Below are 18,398 nucleotides of genomic sequence, written 5' to 3' on the forward strand. Positions count from 1 at the left end.
TGACCCAGATCGCTTACCTGGCTCAGGTCCCAGCCCCAGCCCCAGCCCCAGCCTCAGGCCCCAGCAACTCTACTCCTGTTCTCTGGCCTCCGACCCAGATTGCTCATCCAACCCCAGGCCCAGCCCGAGGACCTAGACTGCTGGTAGCTGCCCCTGTGTCTTTGGAATCACAAACCAAGTGATAAAAACTGGAGTGTTTTTTCCTTGGGCTACAATTAGCCTCTACATGGCAGGAGACCTCAGGGGGGGAACAAGGAGAAGGAAGAGACTTTTCCAAACAGGAAGTTGATTACAAGCATGGCATATTCTATGAGAGATCAGTGCATTGCCTATTTCAAAGGATGTTTTTTGAGTGCACTTATGCTTTTACTTATCTTACCTGAGATTCAGGGGAAAAATTCATCTCCCTGCAACTCTTTGCCATTTGGGCCTGCCCAATTTGAGATTCCAAAAAGCCATGTTCTTCCTTGCTATGGGGATTTCCACAGTACCGACAAAAGGAATCTCAACAGATTAAAACAAAACAAAACAAAAATAAAACGAACTTTAGAGAGCTTGGAGGTTATATTTTTAAAGACTTTTCAGACTCCAATGTTTAATAAAAATCTCTGTATTTGATTGCATTTTGCTGATTGTTTTGTTTAAGATTTAATTTTGTTGGTTTTAAGTTCATATATTAATGTATTCAATACTATTCTGTTACACTGAATCATTTTAATGTACTGGGTTTTAACTACTGTTATATTCTGTTGCTTCCCCCCTATAACTATACTGAACAAATATTATTGAATAAGCTCATATATAAAAACAACCTTTTTTTCTATTTAGACTTTGTAAATTGTCACATAGAGGATGGTTGTACTTCATCAAAACTGGTTACAATTGTATAACAACCTTTGGAAAATTTAATGAGCTAAATATCTCAAATTGATTTTAAGGGGGCTTTAGACATGATTTTTAGATTTTTTCCAACAACTCTGATCATTTTGCCTACCTCTAACAGGAGGTAAGGTCCATTTTAGTAGCTGAAGTGAAATACAATTATAATCTTGTTGTGAAATAGAAACCCTCAGACTCCATATAGACAATTTAGGTAAATAAAAAAACCAAATTTCTCCAAGTCAAGGTAGAAAGTTATATTTTATTGGAAGAGGGCCAAGTCTTCCAATAAAAGCATTCTCTTGCATGTATTACATTGTTGGACCCCGGCAAGAGACAACACCCAGAGGCTGAGACCTGGTTCTTATAACAAAATGAATACTTCCATACAAGATCACAAGACATAACATCATATAGACCTCATTTTAGAAACAGTTACCCAATTACCCAATTACAAAGCCGATTGATTAGTTCATTTTGGAAAGCCCATATTAGTCTTTTGACCTCTCTCTCATATGATTTGGGGGAAGAGATGACTATTTCCAAACAAGAAAGGGGGCATGATGTTTGTGTCATATTTGGAGATGAGATCTGGATAGTCAGCATCTTATGATAAAGGGAAGTACAATCTTAGGGAGGGGTTAGATATCCCATTAGAAGCAGTTTTTATGATTGAGTTAGAAATCCTTGTAAAATTATGAATTTTACTGATTGTATTAAGTTTATAATGGAATTTATACTAATTAGTTTAGAATCACAATACTGATTATCTTAAACCTATCACTATCACTAAAATCCAATCAAGTATGAGGGGCTAGGGGTCTTTTTCCCCACATTATCCCCCCTCTGATTCAAAGAAAACTGCTACCAGTTTTCTTCTGGATCACTTGCAATCTAAAGATGATGCAATATTTAACATGATAATATCAACAGGCACACTTATCTTAATACATTAATAAGTTTCATTAACAGAATATAGTCCCACAGTCAACATGATCTTGCAACATTTAATTCTTTCAGATGTCTTCCTTCTTCCAAGTTGATAAATCTGCCCTATCCACCATTTTGTTGGATTTAGTCCACCAATCTAGTCTCTATGTAAGTCACCATCCTAGTTCTTAACTTAAGCTAGTTCTTAACTAGCTGAATCTGTGAACTTGTTGTAGAACCAATACAGCAGGGACCAAATGCAAAGTCAAAAAAGTCCCACTATACAATCCCAGGTGATTGTTCAAAAATCTTACCTGTGTTGTGACTAAAATACTTCTTTGAGTCATGTTGTTACAGGAGAGTTCATATTGATCTCCAGCAGAGTACATGGCTGAATGTAGAGGATCTAGTGAGAGTACACCTGCAAAGAAGTTCTCTTCTGGACCCAATAGGTTATCATAACATTTCTGTTTGAATTTGTAGTTCACAAAATCAGTCACAAGAGCAGGGACATCAGTAGGTACCGGAGATGCCATTGTGGGAAGATAACCTGTTAATATTCATAAAAGTAACAGTAAACATTAAGTGATATATCTATACTGTCAGAGAGACAAAGGACCATGAGACAGTAAGTGACAGACAACATCACAAATCAAACAATATTACCATAGTGACAAAAAGCACAAAAGTGTTGTTGCAAAGTTCCAAAGAAAGAAAGAAAATAACATTGCATACAGGGAGGACCAAAAAAAAAGATCCTCTTTGATGTTCTTCTAAGGTGCCAGCATTAATCTGGATTCCAGCATATTTTAAGAAATGACAATGGTGACAATTAAGGAGAGATTGAAGTAAAGGGATCATCTGTACAAGTTCTAGTCAGTATAGTCCCTCTCCTGACAAGCTATACTTCTTCTATAGAACGAATAACAAGCTGCACACCATGGTACATTCTTCCTTTTCCTAAACCCATTGCATATACAACACCTGTACAGAGATGTGATTATTGTAGCTACCATTAGGTAATTGATGTTGAAACATTTGCTGAGTAGGTGGTACATAAGGAGTCATATTCAAAGTTGACAAAGTTGACAAAGTAGATTCAGGTGCAGGATCAGTAGGTACAGGGCCAGTTGATTTCCATTCCCATAGTGTCTCAGGGTCACTATGTATTCATTCCAAGGTATTTGTAAAGCATTTCTAAGATCCATAGAATTTCCAACAATATTGGAGTTCAAATAGAACAGTAAATATTCCTCAGGACCTGCAAAAAAAACCAGGATAGCATACACCATGCTCACACTTAGGATAACAAATAATCAGGGAGTTCCAAATGATCATTTCCCAAAACTAAAGGCAACAGTAGTAAGCTCAACATAATAGTTAAGTCCCAAGAGCTATAGACTCTTTGCAAGGTAGGTTGGGTAGTGGTTGGTTCTTTATCTACAATAGTCTGTACTTCTTGAAACTAGTGTACTGTGCATGATGTATTGCACTCCTTAAACACTGGAGTATGAAGGGCAGAAAAGACTCTAGCAGGTTTTAACCAACCCCCCCATGTGCATATTGAGAGTGGAATTCAGTTTGAATGAGATGTTTGTTGTTGCTGAAATTTGCATGTCCAATTTTGTGTCTCTTTCCAATTTCTTCTTCCTTCCTCCTTCCTTCCTTCTTCCTTCCTTCCTTCCTTCCTTCCTTCCTTCCTTCCTTCCTTCCTCCTTCCTTCTTCCTTCCTTCCTTCCTTCCTTCCTTCCTTCCTTCCTTCCTTCCTTCCTTCCTCCCTCCCTCCCTCCCTCCCTCCTCCTCCCTCCCTCCCTCCCTCCCTCCCCTCCCTCCCTCCTCTCTCTCTCTCTCTCTCTCTCTCTCCTCTCTCTCTCTCTCTCTCTCTCTCTCTCTCTCTCTCTCTTTCTTTCTTTCTTTCTTCTTTCTTCTTTCTTTCTTTCTTTCTTTCTTTCTTTCTTTCTTTCTTTCTTTCTTTCTTTCTTTCTTTCTTTCTTTCTTCTTTCTTTCTTTCTTTCTTTCTTTCTTCCTTTCTTCCTTTCTTCCTTTCTTTCTTCCTTTCTTTCTTCCTTCCTTCCTTTCTTCCTTCCTTCCTTCCTTCCTTCCTTCCTTCCTTCCTTCCTTCCTTCCTTCCTTCCTTCCTTCCTTTCTCTTTTTCTTTCTTCCTTCCTTCCTTCCTTCCTTCCTTCCTTCTTCCTTCCTTCCTTCCTTCCTTCCTTCCTTCTTCCTTCCTTCCTTCCTTCCTTCCTTCCTTCCTTTCTCTTTTTCTTTCTTTCTTTCTTTCTTCTTTCTTTCTTTCCTTTCTTTCTTTCTTTCTTTCTTTCTTTCTTTCTTTCTTTCTCTTCTTTCTTTCTTTCTTTCTTTCTTTATTTCTTCTTCTTCTTCTTCTTCTCCTTCTATTATGATTATCCCTCCTCATAAAACATGGGAACTATGTCTTGGAAGAGTAACTAGAATGTTGAAAAGTCAGGCTCCAAAAACTCTATGGAGGGAAAGTCGGCCTCAACCTGATATAAGATGTACTGTGACAAACAGATCTATACCATTTGGTTGGGAAGTAGGATAGTTCTGAGCCTTAAAGGAACAGCTAATTCCCATATGACTGTATGTTGTACATTCCAAAAAAACACATTTTTATAGATGAAATCACCATGTTGAAAATGATGTACTTCAAAAGAAATAGGGCCTGATAGAAAAATAGTTCCCGTTTGATGCAATTCCTTTAACCTGTGTTTCAATTCCCTATGATACTTGGCAATTATCATGTCTCCCCAAAGCATAGATGTATATACCACAACAAAGGAGTAACAAAGAAGTATATACAGTAACCAAGTAACATTTCATAAGGAGAAACATGACAATTGGTAACAAAAGCAGCCTTTGAGGCAGGAAGAACTTTTCCCTGATGAGTAAAATGATCAATAATAACCAAGCAATATTTTCAAGCTACTTTGGGCATATTTATAAAATCAATTTGTAAAGCTTCAAATGGGAGATAGGCTAGAGGGTGACCACCATATACAACCTTTCTAAAAACATGTTGATTAAAAGCCAAACATTCAGGACAACCTACAGTGATTCTGAGAAGCTACCAATGTGATTCCAGATGCTGGTCAACCCCTTCTTGTTGTATCCACAATTCCTCATGCACAATCGTGACCACCTGCATGTACTACCAAACACAGACCTACTGCTAACATTTTTTTTTTTGAAGAAATGGCTTGCCTTCCTCACTACTTACCCAGATCCCTGAGACCTGCCTAGCATCATACTGCTTAATCCAAGTGTCCACTTCATAGATGATTCCTGTCCAATTTCCTTTAGGGACAACAGAGTCTTTACCTGTATCAGGTTTCTCTTCTGTAGTAGCCAGAATCATGGTGATCTTTGGCTGCTGACAGCAGCTAAATCCTCTCTTTTGTTTCCTCTGATCACAGGATCACTTTCCTTTTTGTGTGCTAAACAATGCATGATGGCCAAAGCTCTGGGTAGTTGTATAGCTTCTAATAAGTTCTTTATCTGGTCAGAGTGGGCTACCTGTTTTCCAGTGGAGGTAAGGAAGTCCCTTTGTAACTACAACATTCCAGTGGCATGACATATCCCAACAGCATAATGAGAATCTGAGTATATGTTAACAGTCTTTCCTTTGGATAAGAAACAATCTTTCATTAGCATTATAGGTTCAGCAGCTTGAGCCCTCAGATTGGAAGGCAAAGAGACTGCCCGTAAGATTTCATAGTCTGTACCCACAGCTGCCTGAGTAAAATGACAGCCTTGTTCAACAAAGGAAGAACCATCAAGCTCAGGATTTCCAAGAGGTATGTCCAACAAATCCTGAAGTGGTCTTTGTGATAGTTCAGGAACAGATTCACATTTATGGAAAGGTTTTCCTGACACAGGAAGGTCGGGAGTAATGTGGAAGGATTTAAGGTGCTGCATCTCTTTAGGGTGATATTCTCATTTGCTAATAGAGTCACTTCATATCTAGCAATTCTCTAATCTGAAAATGCTTGTGTTCTGTGTCTTATCAACAGAGCCTCAACTTCATGGAAGCACTAGACCATCAAAGGACATTCCAACATTAGGTGTAATGTTATGAACTAGCAGAGCAGTTTCAGCCACTGTATGCAGATAGGGAGGAGCTCCTGCTGGTACAGGGTCTAGCTGAGCTGAGTAGTAAGCTACAGGTCTTTGGAGAAAAAGCAAAAGTTTGAGTTAGCTAGCTCCCTCAGAGCTACAAGCTGTTCTGGTTTCACCTCCAAAGGCTCAGTGACCAACTTCTTTGTCAGTTCAGTGGGAGGCTTAATAATTCCCCAAAAGGCTGGTATTCAAGCATGACAATAACCTGCTGCCCCTAATATTGCTTGTACCTGCTTCTTGGTCTTAGGAATGGATAGGCTCTGCAAAGCCTGAACTCTCTTTGACATATTATTTCTTTTTCATGATGACAAAATAAAACCCAAATATTCTACTTGTGACTTACACCACTGTACCTTGTGCTTTGAAATCTTGTTTCCCTTTTGAGCAAGCTCTTGAACCAGATGACATCAACAGGTTTCCTGATCTGGTGAAGCTAGGAATAAGTCATCTACATATTGAATCAAAGTAGAGTCTTCCAAAGTGATGGTAGGCAAATCTTGCTGTAGAATCTGGGAGAACAAAGTTGGACAAATTGCCAAATCCCTGGAAGTCTTGTAAAGGTGTATTGATGACCAAGACAGGTAAATGCAAACAGGTATTGAGATTCTGGGCTAATAGGAATAGAATGGAAGACTGCACATAGATCAAAAACAGAAAAGCAAGTTGCACCACAAGGAATAAAGGACACAGTAGTTGTGGGGTTAGACACAAGAGGGTGTAGAGGAATCACATAGTTATTAATTGCTCTAAAATCCTGGACAAATCAAAAACTTACCTTCAGTGTTGAGTTTATATTTGTTTTTTGTTTTTTCCCCACTGGAAGTATAGGAGCATTGAAGAACAACAATTCCTTGTTTAACCAATAAATACATTATGGGAACAATTCCCATAATTGCTTCTTTAGATAGAGGGTACTGAGGCACAGATGGTGCTTTCTCTCCTCTAGGAGCAATAGAAACTGGTCTAGCTGATTTTAACAACCCAGCATCAGCAAAGGAAGTTGACCAAACCTCTTGAGGCAAGGAATCAGGAATAGAGAAATAAGGCAAATCATCATCCTTCCCAGAGGAGGTATCAGGCAAATCCTTAGAACGCTATTCACTTAAAACATTTACAAAAACAAGAGTTAACAATTTTTCATTAGGTAAATTCAATAAAAGATCGTTATTGAACAAATAGACAAACAATGAATGACAATATTTAGTTTACACAATAAATCTTGACCCAAAAAGTTGGCAGATGATTGGGGTATTCATAGGAAAGAATGCATTATTGTAATTGAACCTATATTTACTTCTAGAGGTTACCATAAGGAGACATTGATTTTTACCATCTATTCCAACAACATTCATCTTCTTAACTCTATTTCCTTTATCCTTAGAAATGTATTTAAGAACATATAGTAAAGTTCCTGTATCAATTAATCAAGTAACCTTAACATTTTCAATATACAAATCCACTTGGGGAAGGGGAGAGGCTAGAATGGGTAGGATAGGTAAAACTGAAACAGCAGTTTTCAAAATCATTCTTTGCATCTGGACAGTCTGCCCTGTGAGTCTCAGAGCCTGCCTCTGAACCTGCCCCTCCCTTGCCCTGTCATGCTGGAGAAGTCTCTTTATTTTGGGGATCAGTATCTCTGTTCTGAAAATTCCAATCTCTGTATTTGGGTTTCCAACTCTGAATTTGTGGATTCCAAGCTCTATTCTGTGGCCAATTTCTATTATTGTTTTCCACCAAAGCAGCTATACATCTGTTTCTAAAGTTCTCATCTACTAAATTCTTCCTTCTCTGACAACCCTCTTTCTGCATATGACCTATTGCAAGCCACTGTCTTTCTTGAAGTGGAGCTAAAACTGCCTGGAAACTTTGTCCTGGCCTTGGAAGCAGCTTCTCTATCTTTCACTTTGTCTTTTCCTTCAAACACCACACAAAGAGCCTTCAATTCACCTATAGACTTCTCATGCCAACCTGGACAGTATTTCAGGAAATAGTCTTTAATGTGTGGGAGAGACTGGTTTACAAATACCATTGATTGATTGATTACTCTGCTAACCCAAGAGTTAAATAGTATCTAGCCTAGCGAATCTCTTGGCACTTTTACACAGCCTGTCGTAAGATTTTATAGGTGAGTCATCCTTCTCCTGCAGTTTCTTTGAAACTTGCTATAATTTTCTGGACATTCTGAAAATAAATTCATCCTCCCCCCCCCATTTTTTGGGTTAATTCTGGTATCCACTGAACTATTCTGTCCCCAACAGTGTTATAATCCCATCCCAGATCTTGTACTGACCAGGTCCCAACCCCTCTTGGGCCTGCCACTACTCTGTTAGTGGTTTCTATCACCCCAATATGAGGAGGGTCTCATCAATTAATGCCTAGTCTGCACTCTTGCCTGATTCTGAGCAAAACTTTGTTCTCCACCCATATCTTGGCAATGTTCCCAGAAACTGAACTCTTAGCCAGGCATTTGCTGGGTTCCTGATTTTGGACATTGCTCTTACCCTTTTCAGTTTCAGAATAGAAAGGAGAGGCTAAGGGGGTTTGCAAAAATTGTCCCAGTTTTTTCTTCACCTCTTCCTCATGCTCAATTAATTTTTCTTACTTAATCATATATTTCCCATCTCCTAAATATTCAAGATGTTTCTAATTTTTTTGTTTCTCTAAGAAGGTTTCTAACTTAATCATAAAATTTTGGGTCCCAAATTTTGGCCAGAAGTCCTTAAGGGCTTTAGATAAAAGAAAACAATACTCAATACATTTATTCCTATCTTTTCCTTGTTCAACAGGCAGATCTCCATTATCCCAAGCCTTTAAAAATCTGTCTACAGGAGAGCCTTCTGGAATAGGTCCCCTAGAAAATCTAGAGCCCATGATTGGGAGGCGTCCCTCTCTTCAAGGGTTATAGAACTTCTCAAGAAGAAACTATAACTGTGACGTACTCTAGATCCTACATAATTACGTCACTACTAGTTTTCTCAGGGGTTCGTGCACTACAAAATGCCCCTCTGTGGGGGTCTCTCAGGTCAACAATGGAGGCTGAGAGGCGCACAAAAAGTTTCTGTGGGCTCTGAGACCAGCACTCTGGTCCCCTTGGGAGATCCAGATTTCTCCCACAGTGTATTACAACACATACTCAAAAAGAAAAACCAAATCCAAAACAAAATAAAGCAAGAATGGGAACAATTTCAACACTCTTGTGAATGTCCCCCAGGCTGAACCTAGCCCCATCACCCCCCAGGGCCACCAAATCCAGCCCTCCAACTCACCTTCCCTGAAACTTCTTGCACAAATGCAGGTCACATAAACAAAATTTTAAACCTGAACCATAAAAACCCCAACAATCTCATGTTATTTATTCATGGAGTCTGCTTTCCCTCATAGTGAGCTAAAGAACTCAAAAGAAAATCTGTTTATAAGAGAGCATAACATCGTAAACAAATAACCTAGTCAGAAATACTTAATTTTCTCTCTGCCAATTTATATATTACTTAGCCTAGGACATACAGAAAAAAAACTGCCTTATTAATTTTAAAACTATTTTTTCTCATTTCCACAAACTATAAGAAGAAAATTTTTAGTTCCTCTTTTTCACAAACTTCTGGCTTATACCGAATTTAAAAGACAATTGAAGAAAAATGAGAGATAGGTCTGGAAATATCTCCAAGTCTGTAGCCTTGAAGAATTCCAAATCCTCTTACCTTACTTGGATTCTTGGACTAGAGGAGCCATTGTGTGCCCACCAAAACTCAGTCTCTCTCTCATACAAAAAAAGAAACAGGAAGAATAAATCCTGTGGGTAACCTTTTGAGATCAATATCTTTCTGTATGAAAGAGAAACCCATCAGAGGTGACAAGTGTAAGGATAATTTTAGGGTTGTGACTTTTAATCTAAATTAATTGGTCACCAGGGAAAAAATCCCAAATAAAATACCCAAGTCAGTCTGGAAATTTATGGTAATTTTAATTAATATGGAGGGAAGGATTTTAAGGAGAAAGAGGGAAGAGAGTATAGGATTTCTCCTGCCTGGCCTGTGCCAGGGGTGTTCAAGATCTCTGCCACTAGGTCTCTGAAGGAGATTAGAGGTTTTTAAGAGGATAAAGTTTGGAAAGTAAATGAGGAAAACTCAGCCAGAAACTCATCACTGAACCAGACAATAGCTGTAGCCACACCAAGATGCCAAAAGGTCCAGCATGCTGCCACCAGCCACCTCTCTGCTGCTAAAGGTCCCGGAGAGAGGATGTGACATGAAACATATAGCCCTTTTACTCTTGTGTCCCCTCCTCTAAATTTTCATGTCTACCAATCACATCAGAGGCTTTTCTCCAGGACTACCCATTCTTTAGTTCTCATCTTCTTTGATTAGATTATATCTTTGGAGTTACTTAACACTTCTTTGTTAAGTTCACTTTTTGTTACTTAACCTTTTTGTAATTAATTTAACCTTTATAATTACTTAACACATTTTTGTATTAAGATCTAAAAACAGACTTAGCTTAAAGTTCTAGCTTCACTATATAGTAAGAACTAAGTACCTTCATTGTTCAATCAGGAGATTACAACTTTATCTTCACCATAAAGTAAGATCTAAGAAGGGTGGAGTAATTTAAAGTTCACACAAGGCTGTCACTCTAGTACCACCAGAGTCACCAACTGTTGTGAAATAGAAACCCACAGACTCCATATAGACAACTAGGTAAATAAAATAAAAAAGCCAAATTTCTCCAAGTCAAGGTAGAAAGTTAGATTTTATTGGAAGAGGGCCAAGTCTTCCAATAAAAACATTCTCATGCATGTATTACATTGTTGGACCCCGGCAAGAGACAACGCCCAGAGGCTGAGACCTGGTTTTTATAACAAAATGAATACTTCCGTACAAGATCATAAGACATACATCATATAGACCTTATTTTAGAAACAGTTACCCAATTTCAAAGCCGATTGATTAGTTCATTTTGGAAAGCCTATATTAATCTTTTGACTAATGACTTAGTCAAGTCAAGTGACCGTTACTTCTCTCTCATATGATTTGGGGGAAGAGATGACTATTTCCAAATAGGAAAGGGGGCATGATGTTTGTGTCATATTTGGAGATGAGATCTGGATAGTCAGCATCTTATGATAAAGGGAAGTACAATCTTCTAATCCCATTAGAAGCAGTTTTTATGATTGAGTTAGAAATCCTTGTAAAATGATGAGTTTTACTGATTGTATTAAGATTATAATGGAATTTATACTAATTACTTTAGAATCACAATACTGATTATCTTAAACCTATCACTATCACTAAAATCTAAGTATAAGGGGGTAGGGGGCTTTCCCCCCCACAATCCCCACCTCCCACATTTATAAAAATGTGAATGGATGGGACATCACAGTTTCATACCAAAGGAGCTGGGAAGTTAATCCCAGGGCATGGTACCCCTGGATGGCTCCCAAAAAGGGAGCATCTCTCATTTATAACTTTTCAGATCACTTTACTTCCATCAGAACAATCTAGATTTCTTGATGATGTTCTAGACACAAATAAGTTTTACTTTGTTTAAAAATGTATTTGCCAAGGTTGAAAGATTTGCTACGTCTGTAAAAATTGTAACAAATATCCATCAGTTCATGGTTTTTTCTTTTTTGTCATACAGCAACTTATATGAAATATGATGGTGGGTTTGTTTGCTATTGTAATTAGGTGGGCTATAGTGAATTTTGGGAATTTTGGTACTTTTTGAATGTGCATTACCTGTTGTACTACTGTTCTTTATATTAAAAAAAAAAAAAAACCTGTTACCTTGTGAAATTCATTTGCAGTGGATCATGCCAGGTATGAAGAGGAAATGGATCTCATTTTTTGGTGAGAAACCTTTCTATTCTACATTTCCTTAGCTGACACAGTGTGTCAATGATTGTAAGCTATATTTTTGAATTTTAAAAGTCTTTTATTATTGTTTTTGCTGGCATGTGCAGTATACTATTTCAGTTTTATTTTTCTCTCCTTTTTATATTTGAAGCACATGTCATCAGTATTGAGAAGATTTTCTTTAACTTTTTTGATTTTGCAGTAATATGCTTAAAATATATTTGCTATAATGTCAATGCATGCCCCCAAATTATGGGACTTTGCTTAATGATTCTGTCTGATTCTAGGACAAGAGAATACAAAAAGAGCCATTGCACAGTGCCAAAGAAGCATAAAGCTAAATTGCATAGTGCCAATTGAGCATAAGGTCAAAGAGACCAACCAAACCTGATGGGGTTGATGAAAGTTTTGAGCCATGACAAGAGGACTTGAACATGTTTGAGGTTCGAGGTTGCGGCTGTTTAACATGTGTTAAAGGCAGGTCTTCCTTGTTCCACATTCTACCAAGTATCTCAAATTTGGTTCCTACCTGGCTCCTAAAATTTAGCCTTTCTTTCATAGTGTGGCAAACTTTCTGCAGTCCTGGCTACTGATTGGGTAAATGCATAATTGCTTATATCATTTACATTGGGCCCTGATTCAAGGACCTGTTGTAGATTTATTTTTCCTTTACTTAGAATTTTTACACATAAGACTTTGATAGTCTATATTTCATCCAGAAATTATCTTTTTTATTTGGATTTTTTGATGTTTTTGATTTCTCTTGCCAATTGATTCATATACCTCATAACTCAGCCATGCATCCCTAAGTGATCCCTGTGTTTTTCAATCACCCTCTTCAGGGGGAAATGTATAAATTATTATTATTTTAAATTGCAAAGTTTAAATTCCTTTTGAGAAGAATTTTAGGTTAAGAAACATGAAACCTCTCAGAATCCAGAAAGTGAACTGTTTGGAGAAGACACCATGAAGATGCCTCCACAGACCACAAGATGCACCAGAAAATACAGAGTGAACTTTGGAATGTGGTGATTTGAACTGTGTGGGTTTGAATGCATTTGTTTTGTATGTATACTCTTATGCTGAAGGGGACTGCCCCCTAAGTGGCTTTTTGTCAATGCACCTGGCAATTATTGATTTTGTTCTCTTTTCCTCTTATCCTCAAATTATTGTAATTTCATAGCTGGTTTATTTACAAGACCCATTGGAGAGGCTAGTCTTCCTCGGTTCTCAGGGGGGGAATGTAAAAATGAAGATTTTGAACCCTAGACTTCATTCCCCAGAAGTCCTTGGCATTTCCCAGAATTCCCTATAATCTCTCTGGAGTCTCCATGTTGGTGAGATCACAGTTGGTATTTTAACTGGTAGTAATGTTTCCTACGCTCTCTTCCTTTGCAATGATGTAGCAAGTATAGTGTTAAGCTAAGTGAGGGGATTTTAAATGGGCTAATCAGCCATGGGCACGTGGTTTTAATTTTGTATCTTCTTTATTCCTTGATTTCTAATGATCCTTAATAAACCTCATAAAATAGAATATATTTATTAGTAGAAATGTAATTTAATTTTTACACCTTTTCACTGAAATTATTATCCACGGGAGAATCTCTTATGGAGAAGAGTTCACCACCACTACCAAGTATTTGTTACTAATAGCAAGTAAGCTTAACAGATTTAGGAATAGCAATTCTCCCCAGACTATTTGGCCTGGTCCAGGCCAGTCTCTGCAGCCAACAACTCTTGTATAGATGTGACCTGACATTTGCCTCTTCAGGTGCTAAGTAGGCCCCCACCTAACTCAGTATTAATAGCTATTGAAGACTTGGGAAAGAAAAATTTCACCTTAATATCAGGTGGCACTGTGAAATGGTTCAACATCTGAAACAAGGATATTTGTGGGAAATGTAGTCTCTAGGGTTCAAGATTCTTAATCAATATAGTACTGATTCCATGGGGAAACTAGGCATGTAAATCTGGGAGATTTCTACATGCCCGTTTTTCCATGGGAATCACAGGAAGGATTGTGTAATTGGAATCTGAACCCCAGAACTACAATTCCCAGCACCCCACTCTCTTTCTCACATTACATGCTGATATAGTCATGCTATAAATTTTGTGTAGCCCTGCCTCTCTCTCTTTTCTTGTGATTGCAGGCAGTTGTGGGTGCAGGCTTTTTGAGAGCCAAGAGAACTTACTCATGAGGATTTCCTTTTGTTAGATCATTGGTTTTTTATACTTCTATTTCCTTTTTATTTCTTCTACTTCAAATTATTATTACAAAACTTTATAAAATTAATCCTACACAAGTGAATACAGATATCAGAGGACTCGTGAGAACAGCAGAATATGGCAAACATAAATGACTACCCTGAGGACCTAGCCACGATATCCCTGACTTGGGAACAAGTCAAAAGAAAGGCTAAAATTACAGAGTGTGGGGGACAAAGGGGTTAAATCCCCCCCAAACACTTTCCCCTCTTCTCCTAACTTTGTTGCAATAACAGAGCAATTCCTGGAAGTGACAGGCCTCTCCGAGAGACTAATGGATCTTGCTTAAGCCCCCTCCCTTAAAAAACACACCTATTGTATTATCCCCAACCCAACTATTCCTATTGTTGCTGTTGAGCTGCCTTGGAAATGATAGCCTGTGATGATGTGCAGATAGCCATTCTTGTACCAATTATAAGGTTTCAAAGTGTATTTCCCCTTTTATTATCTCTACAACAGATCAGAATCATTCTCCTGAAATAAGCCCCAGTTGTTCAATCTTGATATTACAAATTTTAACCTCCCCCTTATCTCATCAGAAGATGGAACCTAGTCAACCCACACTTAATTCACACTTTATACAATTTAGCATAATATCCTTATGTCAAACATTTATTTCAGACTTGTGTAAGAAGAAAGGAAGCATAGCGGGCGCCAGCATGAGACCCCATGACAAAAACAGAAAAATGAAATTATTCGTAGTAGTAGTAGTAGTAGTAGTAGTAGTAGTAGTAGTAGTAGTAGTAGTAGTAGCAGCAGCATTAACACTTAGAAATTAAACAAATTTGATTTCTAGTAAGGGAGAAGTTAATATTTGCTTGGCATATAGAACAAAGAATTGGATGCTAAAAAATCAGATGATTAGAAGCAACACTCTCTGAGCTGTGATGGGTGATACTTGTCATGTAAGGCAAAAGAACTTCTCAAATCTCAACTGAAGCTAGAACAAGTCAACAACTCAGAGGAAAAAGCCTTGGTGGGAGAGGCAATCTTAGTCCAACCCTAGGATGGGACCCCCCTGATTTAAGGTTATGATCCCTGAGTAAAAAGTTATGAACAATCTCAGCTTCTAAGCTGAAGCTACCAAAACATAGAAGCCTCCTTTTCTTCATCTGCCCATTTTCTATGCCAAATCACTATGGTCAGCACAAATAGCATACTCTAAGAAAAGCCCTAATGAAATAGGAAAGCCTAAGCTCCATTTCCAGGCAAATAGATTTGCCAAACAAGCAGAGTTGCTTAATAGCTGAGTAGAGTTTAGCTTTCTAGCTTTACACAATTCACACAAATCATACATTCACCTTAAACTCCAAACTGACCTCACTATCTTTCCCTTTAAACCAACCCCAAACCCTTCTACCTTCTGAATTACTATAGAGGGCAACACCATCCCTTAACGTCTCAGATTTGTAGCTTGGGAGTCATCCTCCACTCCTCACTGTCTCTCAGTGCACCTCCTACCCACATACCCAAGCTGGTGTCACAACCTGCCAATTGTACCTTGGTGATAGCTCTCATATATGCCCCCTTCTCTCCTCTGACACTGCCACCACTCTAGTACAGGCCCTCATCACCTCACACCTTAATTACTGCAACAGCTTCTAGTAGGTCTTCTTGCATCAAGTCTTCCCCCATTCCATTCCATCCTGCATTCAGCCACTGAAATGATTTCCCTAAAATGCAGGTCCAATCAAGTCATCTCCTCCCCTTCCTCAATAAACTCCAATGGTACTCTATAGCCTACCAGAGCAAATACAAACTCCTTTGTTTGGCATTGAAAGCTCTTCATAATTTAGTCCTCTCCAACCTTTCTAGTCTTCTTCTACCATATTCCTGGACATTAGCCTCTTGACTATCCCATGAACAAGATACTCCATCTCTTGGATCTACACATTTTCTCTAGCTGTCCCCCACTCCTGGAATGCTCTCCTGTTCTGATTACTGACTTTTCTTGCTTCCTTGAAATTACAATGAAAATCATATGTTCTACAGGAAGCCTTCCCAACCCCTTCTCCACTGGGCATTCCTGTGCTTCCCTCTGCTAATTATTTTCTGTTTATTCTGTAAATAGCTGACTTTGTAGATATTTGTTTGCACGTTATCTCCTTCATTAGATTGTGAACTTGAAGGCAGGGACTACCTTTTTACCTCTATATGTAGCTTCAGTCTTTAGCACTTTGCTGGAAAGACAGTAGATGATTAACAAATGTTTATTGATTGAGTCTTGACCTCTCTGCCGTTTTTAACACTGGTTCTTTTATACATATGACCTGCTCTTGTGCTGGATCTATTTTAGTTCATGTCCATCAAGAATGGATGTCCTTCAAAAACTCCATTTGAGTTGTGCAATTTATGCTGATTGAGGTCTTGTCCAAGGAATTGATTGATGGCGCAAACTGACTCCATTGTGAGGAAATAAATTTTAATATAAGAGAATATAGCAACTATATTTTGTCTAATGACTATAGTCAGTTAGTCTAGTAAGGTAAGCAAAGATAAAGAGTAAAAATAAGAATAAAAGTGGGTAGGGGTTTTCAGGAATGATTTTTCTCATTTAATTACTAAGGAAGGGGTCATTCATTTGGGCAATTGTTGCCTTGAGAACTGAAGTCTTTTCACCCATGGCCCACTCTGTTTGCCCACATGAGTTGAGTGAAACCACAATGTAAATGGGAAACTAATAATATGTTAAACACCTTGGGGCAACTGTCAGTAAAACTTTGCTCTTTTCTGCATAGATTCTCAGAAGGGCAGTGAGTGTGGAAACTGAGCATTGTGTGCACCTAGTCCTGTGTGACTGAGAAACAACAACCAGAACTTACTATCCAGAGACTCCCAACCAAGGACCTAGGTGATGTCTAGAGATTGAGGTGAGTTTTCTCATAGTTGTGAACCTAAGCAACTCCAATGTCTTATCTGAAAGGTGGCCCCATTCTAATCAACTAGTTATTGTTTCTATGATTGTTTGGTTGTCTTCAGCTATTTGGCAGTTTGTGGGACATCTCAATCTCCATCACATTCTAGGCCTGTTTTCTTCTTTTACACTATATTTCATGGCAATCTCATTAGCTTCCATGGATTCTTTTATCATTTCTATGCAAATGATTCTCAAATTTATTTATCTAGCCTTAACTCCTCTCCTGATTTCCATGTTTGCAATTCCATTTGCCTATTGAACATTTTTTAATTTGGATATCAACATGTCCAAAACTAAATTCATCATTTCTCCCCTCTCCTCTTCCTAATATTACTATTACTGTTGGAAGGTGCCACAGTTCTGCCAGTCACTCAGCTTGAAATCATAGTTGTCATCCTTTACTACTCTTATCCTCTTATCTTTTATCTTTAAACACTTACCTTTGGTCTTGGAATCAATACTGTATATTGGTTCTAAGGCAGAAGACTGGTCAGAGCTAGGCAATAGGGGTTTAAGTGACGTGCCCAGGGTCATACAGCTAGGAAGTGTCTGAGTTCAGATTTGAACCCAGGATCTACTATCTCTAGATCTGGCTTTAATCCATTGAGCCACCTGTCTACCCTTGCACCATATCTAATCTGTCATGATGTTCTCTTGTTTCTAAATTTTCAGGCCCTTGGATATGTCCCTTCTCTCCATTGACACTGCCTCCTGGTACAGGTTCTGATCTCCTCACCCATGGACCACTGCAGTAGTCTGTTGGTTGGTTTCTCCCCACTCCAGTCCATCTTTCACTCGGTTGCCAAATCTATCTTTCTGTTTGCAGCTCTGACCATATCACACCCATTCAAATGAACTTCAGTGGTTCAGAGTCCTTTATAACCTATTTACCTCCTTCCTTTTTAGGTTTTTATACCTGCCTCCTGTCCCACAATGCACACAATACTCTTCCTTCCGATGAACTGATCTCCCTACTGGTCTTCACAAAGACATTCTATCTCCTGATTCTCCACATTTTCACAGGTTGTCCTTCTTATCTGGCATTGTGTCTCCCTTTTATTCCCATCTTTCTCCCTCAGACTACTTTTAAGTCTCAGCTAAAATCCTACCCTTTAAATGAAACTTATTCCAACTCTTCTTAAATGCTAGCTAATGCCTTCCCTCTGTGATTACCTCTAAACTTATCCTATGTTTGTTTGTACGTAATTCTTTGCATTTCATCTCCTCCATTAGACTGAACTCCTTGGGAGCAGGGACTCTCTTGGTTTCTTTTGTGTCCTCACTGCTTTACTAGTTTCTAGAGCACACCAGGCATTTCATAAAAGCTTGCAGAGTGATTAGACAACCAAGAAGTATATTTCCATTGTGGGAGAGACTTGAAGAGAGAGAGGTTTTGCAGGACAAGTCAAGGTGCAAGA

General features: G+C 38.4%; 1 long non-coding RNA gene across 2 annotated transcripts in view; it reads left to right on the forward strand.

Moving 5' to 3' along the window:
* LOC107649284 (uncharacterized) overlaps nucleotides 1-18,398 on the forward strand; it is a 64,913-nt gene that overhangs the window by 43,147 nt on the left and 3,368 nt on the right. For both annotated transcript variants that reach the window (XR_008912989.1, XR_008912990.1), the window contains exons 2-4: nucleotides 11,750-11,792; nucleotides 12,700-12,840; nucleotides 16,802-16,933. This is a non-coding gene — a long non-coding RNA (uncharacterized LOC107649284). The remainder of the gene's footprint in view (nucleotides 1-11,749; nucleotides 11,793-12,699; nucleotides 12,841-16,801; nucleotides 16,934-18,398) is intronic.

The sequence above is a fragment of the Monodelphis domestica genome, chromosome 6 (assembly GCF_027887165.1).
Source record: "Monodelphis domestica isolate mMonDom1 chromosome 6, mMonDom1.pri, whole genome shotgun sequence".
Classification (NCBI taxonomy): domain Eukaryota; kingdom Metazoa; phylum Chordata; class Mammalia; order Didelphimorphia; family Didelphidae; genus Monodelphis; species Monodelphis domestica.